Consider the following 23027-nt stretch of genomic DNA (forward strand, 5'->3'; position numbering starts at 1 on the left):
CTGTACATATATAATTATATACAGGAGATGCCCGGGTTATACCGGCTGTACATATATAATTATATACAGGAGATGCCCAGGTTATACCGGCTGTACATATATAATTATATACAGGTGATGCCCAGGTTACACCAGCTGTACATATATAATTATATACAGGAGATGTCCAGGTTATACCGGCTGTACATATATAATTATATACAGGAGATGCCCGGGTTATACCAGCTGTACATATATAATTATATACAGGAGATGCCCGGGTTATACCGGCTCTACATATATAATTATATACAGGAGATGCCCAGGTTATACCAGCTGTACATATATAATTATATACAGGAGATGCCCAGGTTATACCAGCTGTATATATATAATTATATACAGGAGATGCCCAGGTTATACCAGCTGTACATATATAATTATATACAGGAGATGCCCGGGTTATACCGGCTGTACATATATAATTATATACAGGAGATGCCCAGGTTATACCAGCTGTACATATATAATTATATACAGGAGATGCCCCGGTTATACCAGCTGTACATATATAATTATATACAGGAGATGCTCAGGTTATACCAGCTGTACATATATAATTATATACAGGAGATGCCCAGGTTATACCGGCTGTATATATATAATTATATACAGGAGATGCCCAGGTTATACCAGCTGTACATATATAATTATATACAGGAGATGCCCGGGTTATACCGGCTGTACATATAATTTTATACAGGAGATGCCCAGGTTATACCGGCTGTACATATATAATTATATACAGGAGATGCCCGGGTTATACCGGCTGTACATATATAATTATATACAGGAGATGCCCAGGTTATACCGGCTGTTCATATATAATTATATACAGGAGATGCCCAGGTTATACCAGCTGTACATATATAATTATATACAGGAGATGCCCGGGTTATACCAGCTGTACATATATAATTATATACAGGAGATGCCCAGGTTATACCAGCTGTACATATATAATTATATACAGGAGATGCCCAGAATATACCAGCTGTACATATATAATTATATACAGGAGATGCCCGGGTTATACCAGCTGTACATATATAATTATATACAGGAGATGCCCAGAATATACCAGCTGTACATATATAATTATATACAGGAGATGCCCGGGTTATACCAGCTGTACATATATAATTATATACAGGAGATGCCCAGAATATACCAGCTGTACATATATAATTATATACAGGAGATGCCCGGGTTATACCAGCTGTACATATATAATTATATACAGGAGATGCCCAGGTTATACCAGCTGTACATATATAATTGTATACAGGAGATACCCAGGTTATACCGGCTGTACATATATAATTATATACAGGAGATGCCAGGTTATACCGGATGTACATATATAATTATATACAGGAGATGCCAGGTTATACCGGATGTACATATATAATTATATACAGGAGATGCCCAGGTTATACCAGCTGTACATATATAATTATATACAGGAGATGCCCGGGTTATACCGGCTGTACATATATAATTATATACAGGAGATGCCCAGGTTATACCAGCTGTACATATATAATTATATACAGGAGATGCCCAGGTTATACCAGCTGTACATATATAATTATATACAGGAGATGCCCGGGTTATACCGGCTGTACATATATAATTATATACAGGCGATGCCCAGGTTATACTAGCTGTACATATATAATTATATACAGGAGATGCCCAGGTTATACCAGCTGTACATATATAATTATATACAGGAGATGCCCAGGTTATACCGGCTGTACATATATAATTATATACAAGAGATGCCCAGGTTATACCGGCTGTATATATATAATTATATACAGGAGATGCCCAGGTTATACCAGCTGTACATATATAATTATATACAGGAGATGCCCGGGTTATACCGGCTGTACATATATAATTTTATACAGGAGATGCCCAGGTTATACCAGCTGTACATATATAATTATATACAGGAGATGCCCGGGTTATACCGGCTGTACATATATAATTATATACAGGAGATGCCCAGGTTATACTAGCTGTACATATATAATTATATACAGGAGATGCCCAGGTTATACCAGCTGTACATATATAATTATATACAGGAGATGCCCAGGTTATACCGGCTGTACATATATAATTATATACAGGAGATGCCCAGGTTATACCGGCTGTATATATATAATTATATACAGGAGATGCCCAGGTTATACCAGCTGTACATATATAATTATATACAGGAGATGCCCGGGTTATACCGGCTGTACATATATAATTTTATACAGGAGATGCCCAGGTTATACCTGCTGTACATATATAATTATATACAGGAGATGCCCGGGTTATACCGGCTGTACATATATAATTATATACAGGAGATGCCCAGGTTATACCGGCTGTACATATATAATTATATACAGGAGATGCCCAGGTTATACCAGCTGTACATATATAATTATATACAGGAGATGCCCAGGTTATACCAGCTGTACATATAAAATTATATACAGGAGATGCCCGGGTTATACCGGCTGTACATATATAATTATATACAGGAGATGCCCAGGTTATAGCAGCTGTACATATATAATTATATACAGGAGATGCCCAGGTTATACCAGCTGTACATATATAATTATATACAGGAGATGCCCAGGTTATACCGGCTGTACATATATAATTATATACAGGAGATGCCCAGGTTATACCGGCTGTATATATATAATTATATACAGAAGATGCCCAGGTTATACCAGCTGTACATATATAATTATATACAGGAGATGCCCGGGTTATACCGGCTGTACATATATAATTATATACAGGAGATGCCCAGGTTATACCAGCTGTACATATATAATTATATACAGGAGATGCCCAGGTTATACCAGCTGTACATATATAATTATATACAGGAGATGCCCAGGTTATACCGGCTGTACATATATAATTATATACAGGAGATGCCCAGGTTATACCAGCTGTACATATATAATTATATACAGGAGATGCCCGGGTTATACCGGCTGTACATATATAATTTTATACAGGAGATGCCCAGGTTATACCAGCTGTACATATATAATTATATACAGGAGATGCCCGGGTTATACCGGCTGTACATATATAATTATATACAGGAGATGCCCAGGTTATACCGGCTGTACATATATAATTATATACAGAAGATGTCCAGGTTATACCGGCTGTACAAATATAATTATATACAGGAGATGCCCAGGTTATACCGGCTGTACATATATAATTATATACAGGAGATGCCCGGGTTATACCGGCTGTACATATATAATTATATACAGGAGATGCCAGGTTATACCGGCTGTACATATATAATTATATACAGGAGATGCCCGGGTTATACCAGCTGTACATATATAATTAAATACAGGAGATGCCCGGGTTATACCGGCTCTACATATATAATTATATACAGGAGATGCCCGGGTTATACCGGCTGTACATATATAATTATATACAGGAGATGCCCGGGTTATATTGGCTGGACATGTATAATTATATACAGGAGATGCCCAGGTTATACCGGCTGTACATATATAATTATATACAGGAGATGCCCGGGTTATACCGGCTGTACATATATAATTATATATAGGAGATGCCCAGGTTATACCAGCTGTACATATATAATTATATACAGGAGATGCCCAGGTTATACCGGCTGTACATATATAATTATATACAGGAGATGCCCAGAATATACCAGCTGTACAAATATAATTTTATACAGGAGATGCCCGGGTTATACCAGCTGTACATATATAATTATATACAGGAGATGCTCAGGTTATACCAGCTGTACATATATAATTGTATACAGGAGATACCCAGGTTATACCGGCTGTACATATATAATTATATACAGGAGATGCCCGGGTTATACCAGCTGTACATCTATAGTTATATACAGGAGATGCCCAGGTTATACCGGCTGTACATATATAATTATATACAGGAGATGCCCAGGTTATACCGGCTGTACATATATAATTATATACAGGAGATGCCCAGGTTATACCAGCTGTACATATATAATTATATACAGGAGATGCCCAGGTTATACCAGCTGTACATATATAGTTATATAGAGGAGATGCCCAGGTTATACCGGCTGTACATATATAATTATATACAGGAGATGCCCAGGTTATACCAGCTGTATATATATAATTATATACAGGAGATGCCCAGGTTATACCAGCTGTACATATATAATTATATACAGGAGATGCCCGGGTTATACCGGCTGTACATATAATTTTATACAGGAGATGCCCAGGTTATACCGGCTGTACATATATAATTATATACAGGAGATGCCCGGGTTATACCGGCTGTACATATATAATTATATACAGGAGATGCCAGGTTATACCGGCTGTACATATATAATTATATACAGGAGATGCCCGGGTTATACCAGCTGTACATATATAATTAAATACAGGAGATGCCCGGGTTATACCGGCTCTACATATATAATTATATACAGGAGATGCCCGGGTTATACCGGCTGTACATATATAATTATATACAGGAGATGCCCGGGTTATATTGGCTGGACATGTATAATTATATACAGGAGATGCCCAGGTTATACCGGCTGTACATATATAATTATATACAGGAGATGCCCGGGTTATACCGGCTGTACATATATAATTATATATAGGAGATGCCCAGGTTATACCAGCTGTACATATATAATTATATACAGGAGATGCCCAGGTTATACCGGCTGTACATATATAATTATATACAGGAGATGCCCAGAATATACCAGCTGTACAAATATAATTTTATACAGGAGATGCCCGGGTTATACCAGCTGTACATATATAATTATATACAGGAGATGCTCAGGTTATACCAGCTGTACATATATAATTGTATACAGGAGATACCCAGGTTATACCGGCTGTACATATATAATTATATACAGGAGATGCCCGGGTTATACCAGCTGTACATCTATAGTTATATACAGGAGATGCCCAGGTTATACCGGCTGTACATATATAATTATATACAGGAGATGCCCAGGTTATACCGGCTGTACATATATAATTATATACAGGAGATGCCCAGGTTATACCAGCTGTACATATATAATTATATACAGGAGATGCCCAGGTTATACCAGCTGTACATATATAGTTATATAGAGGAGATGCCCAGGTTATACCGGCTGTACATATATAATTATATACAGGAGATGCCCAGGTTATACCAGCTGTATATATATAATTATATACAGGAGATGCCCAGGTTATACCAGCTGTACATATATAATTATATACAGGAGATGCCCGGGTTATACCGGCTGTACATATAATTTTATACAGGAGATGCCCAGGTTATACCGGCTGTACATATATAATTATATACAGGAGATGCCCGGGTTATACCGGCTGTACATATATAATTATATACAGGAGATGCCCAGGTTATACCGGCTGTTCATATATAATTATATACAGGAGATGCCCAGGTTATACCAGCTGTACATATATAATTATATACAGGAGATGCCCGGGTTATACCAGCTGTACATATATAATTATATACAGGAGATGCCCAGGTTATACCAGCTGTACATATATAATTGTATACAGGAGATACCCAGGTTATACCGGCTGTACATACATAATTATATACAGGAGATGCCCGGGTTATACCAGCTGTACATCTATAGTTATATACAGGAGATGCCCAGGTTATACCGGCTGTACATATATAATTATATACAGGAGATGCCCAGGTTATACCGGCTGTACATATATAATTATATACAGGAGATGCCCAGGTTATACCAGCTGTACATATATAATTATATACAGGAGATGCCCAGGTTATACCAGCTGTACATATATAATTATATACAGGAGATGCCCGGGTTATACCGGCTGTACATATATAATTATATACAGAAGATGTCCAGGTTATACCGGCTGTACATATATAATTATATACAGGAGATGCCCAGGTTATACCGGCTGTACATATATAATTATATACAGGAGATGCCCGGGTTATACCGGCTGTACATATATAATTATATACAGGAGATGCCAGGTTATACCGGCTGTACATATATAATTATATACAGGAGATGCCCGGGTTATACCAGCTGTACATATATAATTAAATACAGGAGATGCCCGGGTTATACCGGCTCTACATATATAATTATATACAGGAGATGCCCGGGTTATACCGGCTGTACATATATAATTATATACAGGAGATGCCCGGGTTATATTGGCTGGACATGTATAATTATATACAGGAGATGCCCAGGTTATACCGGCTGTACATATATAATTATATACAGGAGATGCCCGGGTTATACCGGCTGTACATATATAATTATATATAGGAGATGCCCAGGTTATACCAGCTGTACATATATAATTATATACAGGAGATGCCCAGGTTATACCGGCTGTACATATATAATTATATACAGGAGATGCCCAGAATATACCAGCTGTACAAATATAATTTTATACAGGAGATGCCCGGGTTATACCAGCTGTACATATATAATTATATACAGGAGATGCTCAGGTTATACCAGCTGTACATATATAATTGTATACAGGAGATACCCAGGTTATACCGGCTGTACATATATAATTATATACAGGAGATGCCCGGGTTATACCAGCTGTACATCTATAGTTATATACAGGAGATGCCCAGGTTATACCGGCTGTACATATATAATTATATACAGGAGATGCCCAGGTTATACCGGCTGTACATATATAATTATATACAGGAGATGCCCAGGTTATACCAGCTGTACATATATAATTATATACAGGAGATGCCCAGGTTATACCAGCTGTACATATATAATTATATACAGGAGATGCCCGGGTTATACCGGCTGTACATATATAATTATATACAGGAGATGCCCAGGTTATACCAGCTGTATATATATAATTATATACAGGAGATGCCCAGGTTATACCAGCTGTACATATATAATTATATACAGGAGATGCCCGGGTTATACCGGCTGTACATATAATTTTATACAGGAGATGCCCAGGTTATACCGGCTGTACATATATAATTATATACAGGAGATGCCCGGGTTATACCGGCTGTACATATATAATTATATACAGGAGATGCCCAGGTTATTCCGGCTGTTCATATATAATTATATACAGGAGATGCCCAGGTTATACCAGCTGTACATATATAATTATATACAGGAGATGCCCAGGTTATACCAGCTGTACATATATAATTGTATACAGGAGATACCCAGGTTATACCGGCTGTACATATATAATTATATACAGGAGATGCCCGGGTTATACCAGCTGTACATCTATAGTTATATACAGGAGATGCCCAGGTTATACCGGCTGTACATATATAATTATATACAGGAGATGCCCAGGTTATACCGGCTGTACATATATAATTATATACAGGAGATGCCCAGGTTATACCAGCTGTACATATATAATTATATACAGGAGATGCCCAGGTTATACCAGCTGTACATATATAATTATATACAGGAGATGCCCGGGTTATACCGGCTGTACATATATAATTATATACAGGAGATGCCCAGGTTATACCAGCTGTATATATATAATTATATACAGGAGATGCCCAGGTTATACCAGCTGTACATATATAATTATATACAGGAGATGCCCGGGTTATACCGGCTGTACATATAATTTTATACAGGAGATGCCCAGGTTATACCGGCTGTACATATATAATTATATACAGGAGATGCCCGGGTTATACCGGCTGTACATATATAATTATATACAGGAGATGCCCAGGTTATACCGGCTGTTCATATATAATTATATACAGGAGATGCCCAGGTTATACCAGCTGTACATATATAATTATATACAGGAGATGCCCAGGTTATACCGGCTGTACATATATAATTATATACAGGAGATGCCCAGAATATACCAGCTGTACAAATATAATTTTATACAGGAGATGCCCGGGTTATACCAGCTGTACATATATAATTATATACAGGAGATGCTCAGGTTATACCAGCTGTACATATATAATTGTATACAGGAGATACCCAGGTTATACCGGCTGTACATATATAATTATATACAGGAGATGCCCGGGTTATACCAGCTGTACATCTATAGTTATATACAGGAGATGCCCAGGTTATACCGGCTGTACATATATAATTATATACAGGAGATGCCCAGGTTATACCGGCTGTACATATATAATTATATACAGGAGATTCCCAGGTTATACCAGCTGTACATATATAATTATATACAGGAGATGCCCAGGTTATACCAGCTGTACATATATAATTATATACAGGAGATGCCCGGGTTATACCGGCTGTACATATATAATTATATACAGGAGATGCCCAGGTTATACCAGCTGTATATATATAATTATATACAGGAGATGCCCAGGTTATACCAGCTGTACATATATAATTATATACAGGAGATGCCCGGGTTATACCGGCTGTACATATAATTTTATACAGGAGATGCCCAGGTTATACCGGCTGTACATATATAATTATATACAGGAGATGCCCGGGTTATACCGGCTGTACATATATAATTATATACAGGAGATGCCCAGGTTATACCGGCTGTTCATATATAATTATATACAGGAGATGCCCAGGTTATACCAGCTGTACATATATAATTATATACAGGAGATGCCCGGGTTATACCAGCTGTACATATATAATTATATACAGGAGATGCCCAGGTTATACCAGCTGTACATATATAATTGTATACAGGAGATACCCAGGTTATACCGGCTGTACATATATAATTATATACAGGAGATGCCCGGGTTATACCAGCTGTACATCTATAGTTATATACAGGAGATGCCCAGGTTATACCGGCTGTACATATATAATTATATACAGGAGATGCCCAGGTTATACCGGCTGTACATATATAATTATATACAGGAGATGCCCAGGTTATACCAGCTGTACATATATAATTATATACAGGAGATGCCCAGGTTATACCAGCTGTACATATATAATTATATACAGGAGATGCCCGGGTTATACCGGCTGTACATATATAATTATATACAGGAGATGCCCAGGTTATACCAGCTGTATATATAATTATATACAGGAGATGCCCAGGTTATACCAGCTTTACATATATAATTATATACAGGAGATGCCCGGGTTATACCGGCTGTACATATAATTTTATACAGGAGATGCCCAGGTTATACCGGCTGTACATATATAATTATATACAGGAGATGCCCGGGTTATACCGGCTGTACATATATAATTATATACAGGAGATGCCCAGGTTATACCGGCTGTTCATATATAATTATATACAGGAGATGCCCAGGTTATACCAGCTATACATATATAATTATATACAGGAGATGCCCGGGTTATACCAGCTGTACATATATAATTATATACAGGAGATGCCCAGGTTATACCAGCTGTACATATATAATTATATACAGGAGATGCCCAGAATATACCAGCTGTACATATATAATTATATACAGGAGATGCCCGGGTTATACCAGTTGTACATATATAATTATATACAGGAGATGCCCAGAATATACTATCTGTACATATATAATTATATACAGGAGATGCCCGGGTTATACCAGCTGTACATATATAATTATATACAGGAGATGCCCAGAATATACCAGCTGTACATATATAATTATATACAGGAGATGCCCGGGTTTTACCAGCTGTACATATATAATTATATACAGGAGATGCCCAGGTTATACCATCTGTACATATATAATTGTATACAGGAGATACCCAGGTTATACCGGCTGTACATATATAATTATATACAGGAGATGCCAGGTTATACCGGATGTACATATATAATTATATACAGGAGATGCCAGGTTATACCGGATGTACATATATAATTATATACAGGAGATGCCCAGGTTATACCAGCTGTACATATATAATTATATACAGGAGATGCCCGGGTTATACCGGCTGTACATATATAATTATATACAGGAGATGCCCAGGTTATACCAGCTGTACATATATAATTATATACAGGAGATGCCCGGGTTATACCGGCTGTACATATATAATTATATACAGGAGATGCCCAGGTTATACCGGCTGTACATATATAATTATATACAGGAGATGCCCAGGTTATACCAGCTGTACATATATAATTATATACAGGAGATGCCCAGGTTATACCAGCTGTACATATATAATTATATACAGGAGATGCCCGGGTTATACCGGCTGTACATATATAATTATATACAGGAGATGCCCAGAATATACCAGCTGTACATATATAATTATATACAGGAGATGCCCGGGTTATACCAGCTGTACATATATAATTATATACAGGAGATGCCCAGAATATACCAGCTGTACATATATAATTATATACAGGAGATGCCCGGGTTATACCAGCTGTACATATGTAATTATATACAGGAGATGCCCAGGTTATACCAGCTGTACATATATAATTGTATACAGGAGATACCCAGGTTATACCGGCTGTACATATATAATTATATACAGGAGATGCCAGGTTATACCGGATGTACATATATAATTATATACAGGAGATGCGAGGTTATACCGGATGTACATATATAATTATATACAGGAGATGCCCAGGTTATACCAGCTGTACATATATAATTATATACAGGAGATGCCCGGGTTATACCGGCTGTACATATATAATTATATACAGGAGATGCCCAGGTTATACCAGCTGTACATATATAATTATATACAGGAGATGCCCAGGTTATACCAGCTGTACATATATAATTATATACAGGAGATGCCCGGGTTATACCGGCTGTACATATATAATTATATACAGGAGATGCCCAGGTTATACTAGCTGTACATATATAATTATATACAGGAGATGCCCAGGTTATACCAGCTGTACATATATAATTATATACAGGAGATGCCCAGGTTATACCGGCTGTACATATATAATTATATACAGGAGATGCCCAGGTTATACCGGCTGTATATATATAATTATATACAGGAAATGCCCAGGTTATACCAGCTGTACATATATAATTATATACAGGAGATGCCCGGGTTATACCGGCTGTACATATATAATTTTATACAGGAGATGCCCAGGTTATACCAGCTGTACATATATAATTATATACAGGAGATGCCCGGGTTATACCGGCTGTACATATATAATTATATACAGGAGATGCCCGGGTTATACCGGCTGTACATATATAATTATATACAGGAGATGCCCAGGTTATACCAGCTGTACATATATAATTATATACAGGAGATGCCCGGGTTATACCGGCTGTACATATATAATTATATACTGGAGATGCCCAGGTTATAGCAGCTAAACATATATAATTATATACAGGAGATGCCCAGGTTATACCAGCTGTACATATATAATTATATACAGGAGATGCCCAGGTTATACCGGCTGTACATATATAATTATATACAGGAGATGCCCAGGTTATACCGGCTGTATATATATAATTATATACAGGAGATGCCCAGGTTATACCAGCTGTACATATATAATTATATACAGGAGATGCCCGGGTTATACCGGCTGTACATATATAATTATATACAGGAGATGCCCAGGTTATACCAGCTGTACATATATAATTATATACAGGAGATGCCCAGGTTATACCAGCTGTACATATATAATTATATACAGGAGATGCCCAGGTTATACCGGCTGTACATATATAATTATATACAGGAGATGCCCAGGTTATACCGGCTGTATATATATAATAATATACAGGAGATGCCCAGGTTATACCAGCTGTACATATATAATTATATACAGGAGATGCCCGGGTTATACCGGCTGTACATATATAATTTTATACAGGAGATGCCCAGGTTATACCAGCTGTACATATATAATTATATACAGGAGATGCCCGGGTTATACCGGCTGTACATATATAATTATATACAGGAGATGCCCAGGTTATACCGGCTGTACATATATAATTATATACAGGAGATGCCCAGGTTATACCAGCTGTACATATATAATTATATACAGGAGATGCCCAGGTTATACCAGCTGTACATATATAATTATATACAGGAGGTGCCCGGGTTATACCGGCTGTACATATATAATTATATACAGGAGATGCCCAGGTTATACCAGCTGTACACATATAATTATATACAGGAGATGCCCAGGTTATAGCAGCTGTACATATATAATTATATACAGGAGATGCCCAGGTTATACCAGCTGTACATATATAATTATATACAGGAGATGCCCAGGTTATACCGGCTGTACATATATAATTATATACAGGAGATGCCCAGGTTATACCGGCTGTATATATATAATTATATACAGGAGATGCCCAGGTTATACCAGCTGTACATATATAATTATATACAGGAGATGCCCAGGTTATACCGGCTGTACATATATAATTATATACAGGAGATGCCCGGGTTATACCGGCTGTACATATATAATTATATACAGAAGATGTCCAGGTTATACCGGCTGTACATATATAATTATATACAGGAGATGCCCAGGTTATACCGGCTGTACATATATAATTATATACAGGAGATGCCCGGGTTATACCGGCTCTACATATATAATTATATACAGGAGATGCCCGGGTTATACCGGCTGTACATATATAATTATATACAGGAGATGCCCGGGTTATATTGGCTGGACATGTATAATTATATACAGGAGATGCCCAGGTTATACCGGCTGTACATATATAATTATATACAGGAGATGCCCGGGTTATACCGGCTGTACATATATAATTATATACAGGAGATGCCCAGGTTATACCAGCTGTACATATATAATTATATACAGGAGATGCCCAGGTTATACCGGCTGTACATATATAATTATATACAGGAGATGCCCGGGTTATACCGGCTGTACATATATAATTATATACAGGAGATGCCCGGGTTATATTGGCTGGACATGTATAATTATATACAGGAGATGCCCAGGTTATACCGGCTGTACATATATAATTATATACAGGAGATGCCCAGGTTATAGCAGCTGTACATATATAATTATATACAGGAGATGCCCAGGTTATACCAGCTGTACATATATAATTATATACAGGAGATGCCCAGGTTATACCGGCTGTACATATATAATTATATACAGGACATGCCCAGGTTATACCGGCTGTATATATATAATTATATACAGGAGATGCCCAGGTTATACCAGCTGTACATATATAATTGTATACAGGAGATGCCCAGGTTATACCGGCTGTACATATATAATTATATACAGGAGATGCCCGTGTTATAACGGCTGCATATATATAATTATATACAGGGATGCCCAGGTTATACCAGCTGTACATATATAATTATATACAGGAGATGCCCGGGTTATACCGGCTGTACATATATAATTATATACAGGAGATGTCCAGGTTATACCGGCTGTACATATATAATTATATACAGGAGATGCCCGGGTTATACCAGCTGTACATATATAATTATATACAGGAGATGCCCAGGTTATACCGGCTCTACATATATAATTATATACAGGAGATGCCCGGGTTGTACCGGCTGTACATATATAATTATATACAGGAGATGCCCAGGTTATAGCAGCTGTACATATATAATTATATACAGGAGATGCCCAGGTTATACCAGCTGTACATATATAATTATATACAGGAGATGCCCAGGTTATACCAGCTGTACATATATAATTATATACAGGAGATGCCCAGGTTATACCGGCTGTACATATATAATTATATACAGGAGATGCCCAGGTTATACCGGCTGTATATATATAATTATATACAGGAGATGCCCAGGTTATACCAGCTGTACATATATAATTATATACAGGAGATGCCCAGGTTATACCGGCTGTACATATATAATTTTATACAGGAGATGCCCAGGTTATACCGGCTGTACATATATAATTATATACAGGAGATGCCCGGGTTATACCGGCTGTACATATATAATTATATACAGGAGATGCCCAGGTTATACCGGCTGTTCATATATAATTATATACAGGAGATGCCCAGGTTATACCAGCTGTACATATATAATTATATACAGGAGATGCCCGGGTTATACCAGCTGTACATATATAATTATATACAGGAGATGCCCAGGTTATACCAGCTGTACATATATAATTATATACAGGAGATGCCCAGAATATACCAGCTGTACATATATAATTATATACAGGAGATGCCCGGGTTATACCAGTTGTACATATATAATTATATACAGGAGATGCCCAGAATATACCATCTGTACATATATAATTATATACAGGAGATGCCCGGGTTATACCAGCTGTACATATATAATTATATACAGGAGATGCCCAGAATATACCAGCTGTACATATATAATTATATACAGGAGATGCCCGGGTTATACCAGCTGTACATATATAATTATATACAGGAGATGCCCAGGTTATACCAGCTGTACATATATAATTGTATACAGGAGATACCCAGGTTATACCGGCTGTACATATATAATTATATACAGGAGATGCCAGGTTATACCGGATGTACATATATAATTATATACAGGAGATGCCAGGTTATACCGGATGTACATATATAATTATATACAGGAGATGCCCAGGTTATACCAGCTGTACATATATAATTATATACAGGAGATGCCCGAGTTATACCGGCTGTACATATATAATTATATACAGGAGATGCCCAGGTTATACCAGCTGTACATATATAATTATATACAGGAGATGCCCAGGTTATACCAGCTGTACATATATAATTATATACAGGAGATGCCCGGGTTATACCGGCTGTACATATATAATTATATACAGGAGATGCCCAGGTTATACTAGCTGTACATATATAATTATATACAGGAGATGCCCAGGTTATACCAGCTGTACATATATAATTATATACAGGAGATGCCCAGGTTATACCGGCTGTACATATATAATTATAAACAGAAGATGCCCAGGTTATACCGGCTGTATATATATAATTATATACAGGAAATGCCCAGGTTATACCAGCTGTACATATATAATTATATACAGGAGATGCCCGGGTTATACCGGCTGTACATATATAATTTTATACAGGAGATGCCCAGGTTATACCAGCTGTACATATATAATTATATACAGGAGATGCCCGGGTTATACCGGCTGTACATATATAATTATATACAGGAGATGCCCAGGTTATACCGGCTGTACATATATAATTATATACAGGAGATGCCCAGGTTATACCAGCTGTACATATATAATTATATACAGGAGATGCCCAGGTTATACCAGCTGTACATATATAATTATATACAGGAGATGCCCGGGTTATACCGGCTGTACATATATAATTATATACAGGAGATGCCCAGAATATACCAGCTGTACATATATAATTATATACAGGAGATGCCCGGGTTATACCAGCTGTACATATATAATTATATACAGGAGATGCCCAGAATATACCAGCTGTACATATATAATTATATACAGGAGATGCCCGGGTTATACCAGCTGTACATATATAATTATATACAGGAGATGCCCAGGTTATACCAGCTGTACATATATAATTGTATACAGGAGATACCCAGGTTATACCGGCTGTACATATATAATTATATACAGGAGATGCTAGGTTATACCGGATGTACATATATAATTATATACAGGAGATGCCAGGTTATACCGGATGTACATATATAATTATATACAGGAGATGCCCAGGTTATACCAGCTGTACATATATAATTATATACAGGAGATGCCCGGGTTATACCGGCTGTACATATATAATTATATACAGGAGATGCCCAGGTTATACCAGCTGTACATATATAATTATATACAGGAGATGCCCAGGTTATACCAGCTGTATATATATAATTATATACAGGAGATGCCCAGGTTATACCAGCTGTACATATATAATTATATACAGGAGATGCCCAGGTTATACCGGCTGTACATATATAATTATATACAGGAGATGCCCAGGTTATACCGGCTGTATATATATAATTATATACAGGAAATGCCCAGGTTATACCAGCTGTACATATATAATTATATACAGGAGATGCCCGGGTTATACCGGCTGTACATATATAATTTTATACAGGAGATGCCCAGGTTATACCAGCTGTACATATATAATTATATACAGGAGATGCCCGGGTTATACCGGCTGTACATATATAATTATATACAGGAGATGCCCAGGTTATACCAGCTGTACATATATAATTATATACAGGAGATGCCCAGGTTATACCAGCTGTACATATATAATTATATATAGGAGATGCCCGGGTTATACCGGCTGTACATATATAATTATATACAGGAGATGCCCAGGTTATAGCAGCTAAACATATATAATTATATACAGGAGATGCCAAGGTTATACCAGCTGTACATATATAATTATATACAGGAGATGCCCAGGTTATACCGGCTGTACATATATAATTATATACAGGAGATGCCCAGGTTATACCAGCTGTACATATATAATTATATACAGGAGATGCCCGGGTTATACCGGCTGTACATATATAATTATATACAGGAGATGCCCAGGTTATACCAGCTGTACATATATAATTATATACAGGAGATGCCCAGGTTATACCAGCTGTACATATATAATTATATACAGGAGATGCCCAGGTTATACCGGCTGTACATATATAATTATATACAGGAGATGCCCGGGTTATACCGGCTGTACATATATAATTTTATACAGGAGATGCCCAGGTTATACCAGCTGTACATATATAATTATATACAGGAGATGCCCGGTTATACCGGCTGTACATATATAATTATATACAGGAGATGCCCAGGTTATACCGGCTGTACATATATAATTATATACAGGAGATGCCCAGGTTATACCGGCTGTACATATATAATTATATACAGGAGATGCCCAGGTTATACCAGCTGTACATATATAATTATATACAGGAGATGCCCAGGTTATACCAGCTGTACATATATAATTATATACAGGAGATGCCCGGGTTATACCGGCTGTACATATATAATTATATACAGGAGATGCCCAGGTTATACCAGCTGTACACATATAATTATATACAGGAGATGCCCAGGTTATAGCAGCTGTACATATATAATTATATACAGGAGATGCCCAGGTTATACCAGCTGTACATATATAATTATATACAGGAGATGCCCAGGTTATACCAGCTGTACATATATAATTATATACAGGAGGTGCCCGGGTTATACCGGCTGTACATATATAATTATATACAGGAGATGCCCAGGTTATACCAGCTGTACATATATAATTATATACAGGAGATGCCCGGGTTATACCGGCTGTACATATATAATTATATACAGGAGATGCCCAGGTTATACTAGCTGTACATATATAATTATATACAGGAGATGCCCAGGTTATACCAGCTGTACATATATAATTATATACAGGAGATGCCCAGGTTATACCGGCTGTACATATATAATTATATACAGGAGATGCCCAGGTTATACCGGCTGTATATATATAATTATATACAGGAAATGCCCAGGTTATACCAGCTGTACATATATAATTATATACAGGAGATGCCCGGGTTATACCGGCTGTACATATATAATTTTATACAGGAGATGCCCAGGTTATACCAGCTGTACATATATAATTATATACAGGAGATGCCCAGGTTATACCGGCTGTACATATATAATTATATACAGGAGATGCCCAGGTTATACCAGCTGTACATATATAATTATATACAGGAGATGCCCAGGTTATACCAGCTGTACATATATAATTATATACAGGAGATGCCCGGGTTATACCGGCTGTACATATATAATTATATACAGGAGATGCCCAGAATATACCAGCTGTACATATATAATTATATACAGGAGATGCCCGGGTTATACCGGCTGTACATATATAATTATATACAGGAGATGCCCAGGTTATACCGGCTGTACATATATAATTATATACAGGAGATGCCCAGAATATACCAGCTGTACATATATAATTATATACAGGAGATGCCCGGGTTATACCAGCTGTACATATATAATTATATACAGGAGATGCCCAGGTTATACCAGCTGTACATATATAATTGTATACAGGAGATACCCAGGTTATACCGGCTGTACATATATAATTATATACAGGAGATGCTAGGTTATACCGGATGTACATATATAATTATATACAGGAGATGCCAGGTTATACCGGATGTACATATATAATTATATACAGGAGATGCCCAGGTTATACCAGCTGTACATATATAATTATATACAGGAGATGCCCGGGTTATACCGGCTGTACATATATAATTATATACAGGAGATGCCCAGGTTATACCAGCTGTACATATATAATTATATACAGGAGATGCCCAGGTTATACCAGCTGTACATATATAATTATATACAGGGAATGCCCGGGTTATACCGGCTGTACATATATAATTATATACAGGAGATGCCCAGGATATACTAGCTGTACATATATAATTATATACAGGAGATGCCCAGGTTATACCAGCTGTACATATATAATTATATACAGGAGATGCCCAGGTTATACCGGCTGTACATATATAATTATATACAGGAGATGCCCAGGTTATACCGGCTGTATATATATATAATTATATACAGGAAATGCCCAGGTTATACCAGCTGTACATATATAATTATATACAGGAGATGCCCGGGTTATACCGGCTGTACATATATAATTTTATACAGGAGATGCCCAGGTTATACCAGCTGTACATATATAATTATATACAGGAGATGCCCGGGTTATACCGGCTGTACATATATAATTATATACAGGAGATGCCCGGGTTATACCGGCTGTACATATATAATTATATACAGGAGATGCCCAGGTTATATCAGCTGTACATATATAATTATATACAGGAGATGCCCAGGTTATACCAGCTGTACATAAATAATTATATATAGGAGATGCCCGGGTTATACCGGCTGTACATATATAATTATATACAGGAGATGCCCAGGTTATAGCAGCTAAACATATATAATTATATACAGGAGATGCCCAGGTTATACCAGCTGTACATATATAATTATATACAGGAGATGCCCAGGTTATACCGGCTGTACATATATAATTATATACAGGAGATGCCCAGGTTATACCGGCTGTATATATATAATTATATACAGGAGATGCCCAGGTTATACCAGCTGTACATATATAATTATATACAGGAGATGCCCGGGTTATACCGGCTGTACATATATAATTATATACAGGAGATGCCCAGGTTATACCGGCTGTATATATATAATTATATACAGGAGATGCCCAGGTTATACCAGCTGTACATATATAATTATATACAGGAGATGCCCGGGTTATACCGGCTGTACATATATAATTATATACAGGAGATGCCCAGGTTATACCAGCTGTACATATATAATTATATACAGGAGATGCCCAGGTTATACCAGCTGTACATATATAATTATATACAGGAGATGCCCAGGTTATACCGGCTGTACATATATAATTATATACAGGAGATGCCCAGGTTATACCGGCTGTATATATATAATTATATACAGGAGATGCCCAGGTTATACCAGCTGTACATATATAATTATATACAGGAGATGCCCGGGTTATACCGGCTGTACATATATAATTTTATACAGGAGATGCCCAGGTTATACCAGCTGTACATATATAATTATATACAGGAGATGCCCGGGTTATACCGGCTGTACATATATAATTATATACAGGAGATGCCCAGGTTATACCGGCTGTACATATATAATTATATACAGGAGATGCCCAGGTTATACCAGCTGTACATATATAATTATATACAGGAGATGCCCAGGTTATACCGGCTGTACATATATAATTATATACAGGAGATGCCCAGGTTATACCGGCTGTATATATATAATTATATACAGGAGATGCCCAGGTTATACCAGCTGTACATATATAATTATATACAGGAGATGCCCAGGTTATACCGGCTGTACATATATAATTATATACAGGAGATGCCCGGGTTATACCGGCTGTACATATATAATTATATACAGAAGATGTCCAGGTTATACCGGCTGTACATATATAATTATATACAGGAGATGCCCAGGTTATACCGGCTGTACATATATAATTATATACAGGAGATGCCCGGGTTATACCGGCTGTACATATATAATTATATACAGGAGATGCCAGGTTATACCGGCTGTACATATATAATTATATACAGGAGATGCCCGGGTTATACCAGCTGTACATATATAATTATATACAGGAGATGCCCGGGTTATACCGGCTCTACATATATAATTATATACAGGAGATGCCCGGGTTATACCGGCTGTACATATATAATTATATACAGGAGATGCCCGGGTTATATTGGCTGGACATGTATAATTATATACAGGAGATGCCCAGGTTATACCGGCTGTACATATATAATTATATACAGGAGATGCCCGGGTTATACCGGCTGTACATATATAATTATATACAGGAGATGCCCAGGTTATACCAGCTGTACATATATAATTATATACAGGAGATGCCCAGGTTATACCGGCTGTACATATATAATTATATACAGGAGATGCCCGGGTTATACCGGCTGTACATATATAATTATATACAGGAGATGCCCGGGTTATATTGGCTGGACATGTATAATTATATACAGGAGATGCCCAGGTTATACCGGCTGTACATATATAATTATATACAGGAGATGCCCAGGTTATAGCAGCTGTACATATATAATTATATACAGGAGATGCCCAGGTTATACCAGCTGTACATATATAATTATATACAGGAGATGCCCAGGTTATACCGGCTGTACATATATAATTTTATACAGGAGATGCCCAGGTTATACCAGCTGTACATATATAATTATATACAGGAGATGCCCGGGTTATACCGGCTGTACATATATAATTATATACAGGAGATGGCCAGGTTATACCGGCTGTACATATATAATTATATACAGGAGATGCCCAGGTTATACCAGCTGTACATATATAATTATATACAGGAGATGCCCAGGTTATACCAGCTGTACATATATAATTATATACAGGAGATGCCCGGGTTATACCGGCTGTACATATATAATTATATACAGGTGATGCCCAGGTTATACCAGCTGTACACATATAATTATATACAGGAGATGCCCAGGTTATAGCAGCTGTACATATATAATTATATACAGGAGATGCCCAGGTTATACCAGCTGTACATATATAATTATATACAGGAGATGCCCAGGTTATACCAGCTGTACATATATAATTATATACAGGAGATGCCCGGGTTATACCGGCTGTACATATATAATTATATACAGGAGATGCCCGGGTTATACCGGCTGTACATATATAATTTTATACAGGAGATGCCCAGGTTATACCAGCTGTACATATATAATTATATACAGGAGATGCCCAGGTTATACCGGCTGTACATATATAATTATATACAGGAGATGCCCAGGTTATACCAGCTGTACATATATAATTATATACAGGAGATGCCCAGGTTATACCAGCTGTACATATATAATTATATACAGGAGATGCCCGGGTTATACCGGCTGTACATATATAATTATATACAGGAGATGCCCAGAATATACCAGCTGTACATATATAATTATATACAGGAGATGCCCGGGTTATACCAGCTGTACATATATAATTATATACAGGAGATGCCCAGAATATACCAGCTGTACATATATAATTATATACAGGAGATGCCCGGGTTATACCAGCTGTACATATATAATTATATACAGGAGATGCCCAGGTTATACCAGCTGTACATATATAATTGTATACAGGAGATACCCAGGTTATACCGGCTGTACATATATAATTATATACAGGAGATGCTAGGTTATACCGGATGTACATATATAATTATATACAGGAGATGCCAGGTTATACCGGATGTACATATATAATTATATACAGGAGATGCCCAGGTTATACCAGCTGTACATATATAATTATATACAGGAGATGCCCGGGTTATACCGGCTGTACATATATAATTATATACAGGAGATGCCCAGGTTATACCAGCTGTACATATATAATTATATACAGGAGATGCCCAGGTTATACCAGCTGTACATATATAATTATATACAGGAGATGCCCGGGTTATACCGGCTGTACATATATAATTATATACAGGAGATGCCCAGGATATACTAGCTGTACATATATAATTATATACAGGAGATGCCCAGGTTATACCAGCTGTACATATATAATTATATACAGGAGATGCCCATGTTATACCGGCTGTTCATATATAATTATATACAGGAGATGCCCAGGTTATACCGGCTGTATATATATATAATTATATACAGGAAATGCCCAGGTTATACCAGCTGTACATATATAATTATATACAGGAGATGCCCGGGTTATACCGGCTGTACATATATAATTTTATACAGGAGATGCCCAGGTTATACCAGCTGTACATATATAATTATATACAGGAGATGCCCGGGTTATACCGGCTGTACATATATAATTATATACAGGAGATGCCCGGGTTATGCCGGCTGTACATATATAATTATATACAGGAGATGCCCAGGTTATACCAGCTGTACATATATAATTATATACAGGAGATGCCCAGGTTATACCAGCTGTACATAAATAATTATATATAGGAGATGCCCGGGTTATACCGGCTGTACATATATAATTATA

This window comes from Anomaloglossus baeobatrachus, chromosome 4, assembly GCF_048569485.1.
Source record: "Anomaloglossus baeobatrachus isolate aAnoBae1 chromosome 4, aAnoBae1.hap1, whole genome shotgun sequence".
Lineage (NCBI taxonomy): Eukaryota > Metazoa > Chordata > Amphibia > Anura > Aromobatidae > Anomaloglossus > Anomaloglossus baeobatrachus.